The sequence below is a fragment of the Athene cunicularia genome (genome assembly GCF_003259725.1).
Source record: "Athene cunicularia isolate RWA chromosome 9 unlocalized genomic scaffold, athCun1 chr9_part2, whole genome shotgun sequence".
Taxonomy (NCBI): Eukaryota; Metazoa; Chordata; class Aves; order Strigiformes; family Strigidae; genus Athene; species Athene cunicularia.
Window position 1 is genome coordinate 1,090,856 of NW_020799111.1, and position 2,400 is coordinate 1,093,255.

Consider the following 2,400-nt stretch of genomic DNA (forward strand, 5'->3'; position numbering starts at 1 on the left):
ATAGAGTGATTTTTTTTAATTGAAAAATCTTTTGATGTATCAGTGTGGTTTTTATCTCGCCTACAATCTGCAAGGAAGAAGGCTCCAGCCAGGATGAGTATCAGAGCACAAAAGCCTTTAAGCGATTGTCATAATATCCTGAAGGGCCAATCAGGATGTTGTTCAGCAGTGAGACAAGAGAGCACAGTCCCAGTAACACCAGAGTAGGAGATTTCTTTTTGGGGTGACTCACTAGACTTCTCAGTAAGACAAACAAAGCCTGTGTGTGCTGCTTGGTCAGCAGGGGCTGTCCAGTAGTGGAGTCTCTCCACGTAGTGTCTTGGTGAGCTGCTGTGGAAGTGAGATGAAATGTGTGAGCACCGATGTGCCGGCCTACAGACACATGTCCTGCCAGGCTCAGTGCTGGTGCTGGAACATGCTGCTGCCTTACTGCCCCGCAGGTGCTGCCTCCACCAGTGGCACTGGTGAGGCCGCCCCTCGATGAGTGGGTTCAGTTTTGGGCCCCTCACCCCAAAAAGTCCATTGAATGACTCGAGCGTGTCCAGAGAAGGGCAACGGAGCTGGGGCAGGGTCTGGAGCACAGGTCTGATGGGGAGCGGCTGAGGGAACTGGGGGGTTTAGTCTGGAGAAGAGGAGGCTGAGGGGAGACCTCCTGGCCCTCTACAGCTCCCTGAAAGGAGGGTGCAGAGGGGGGGTTGAGTCTCTTGACCCAAGTAATAAGCAATAGGACAAGAGGGAATGGCCTCAAGCTGTGCCAGGGCAGGGTCAGGCTGGCTCTGAGGCAGTATTTCTTTGCAGAAGGGGCTGTTGGGCGTTGGAAGGGGCTGCCCGGGGCAGGGGGGGAGTCCCCATCCCTGGAGGGGTTGAAGAGTCGGGCTGACCCAGCGCTGAGGGATCTGGTGGAGTTGGGAACGGTCAGGGTGAGGGTCATGGTTGGACTGGAGGAGCTCCAAGGGCTTTTCCAACCCAGACCATTCTGTGAAGTTAAGAGCTTGGGTGAACTCTCACTCTGTTAGTCAGAGCAAGCTAGGTTAGTGTAAACATGGTGTTCCCCATCCCCCCCTCCTTTTTTTTGTTTTTTTGTCTTTAGATTATACTCTAGAACTGGAATAGGATTTCAGGTCTTTCATTTACCATCACAGAGGACGGATTGCCCTGTAGCTGGTTTGGAAGCCCCATGTTCAAACACTTGTATAAATAACCATGTCAGATTGTTTCTGCAGTGACATGGTTACCATAACGTGTTTCCTGACTGGTGGTGAGGTATCTCCTCTCTTCAGGTCTGGGGAAAAGATGGTGGTTTTGGAGACATCCCCTCAGTCACTGTGGGTATGCTCAGCCTTCATGGTGCTCCTCCTTGCCTAAAGAGCTGCTGTCCTGGGAAAGCTGATAAGGTGGTTTATCTGTGTTGTGGGTCAGCAGCTGCATCAGTCTTTGCTTTCAAACTGATTAGCTTAATCCGTCACAAAATCAGAGGAGATTCTCCAAAGAAAGAACTATTACAAAGGCAATCTGTCGTGTTTAGTCCTTACATGAGATATTTAATCTCCCCCGGATCCCCGAGGACTCGGAAGATTTTAGCTGTTTATTAATACTAGGAGCCAGGAGCTTTAAGTATCCTTTCCCTTTGGCTTCAATTCTCACTGTTTGGGGGATGCAGTTTTGAGGCTGACCCCGCACTCTACTAATGATGGTAGCAGAATTTTTATTTTTTTGGGAAAAAAAAAAACAAACACCAAAACAATGCTTGGAGAGGGGCTAGTGGTGAAAGGATGCTTTCCAGGTCCCCCTTGTGCACACCCTGTGAGCAGAGAGAGCTCAGATGTTAGGTGGAAGGAGCAGGGTGACAAGGCCTTGAACAGCTCACCTGGACATGCAGCCAGCTGGTGCCTTCCCCGGCCTCCACACGAACCAGAAAGCCCTTCTGTGGTGTAAACCCCGTTGGGGGACACCCACACCGGCCGCTTCGAAGTGCCTGTGGGTGCTGAAAGCCTCCTTGTGTCAGCTGGTGGGGCAGTTGTAGCAGTCACTAGCCCCTCTGTCTGCAGGGTCACCCTGTGGGCTATGGCCTTTTGGCTGTGGCTGGTTCATTGTGCCCCAGCAGAGTGCTCCGAGAGCGCCCTACAGTGAGCAACAGGCTATTCACTTCTGTGCTTTGGCTCAGGAGTTGCGTACGGGCACTGAGCCTCGCTCCCCATTAGTAAATGGCCTTTTGGTGGTGAGGAGAGACCACGTGTACAGCCTGAGTAATTCTGTGTCCCCGGCTGCTGCCCAGGCCGGCGGGGAGGATGCACACTTGTGATGCTGGCTGCCCCCTGAATCGGTTCTTACTCACAGGGAGGATGTGGGGGGACCCAGCAGGGCCAGTCAGGGTGCGACTGAGCTGGTCCTGCCGGGGAG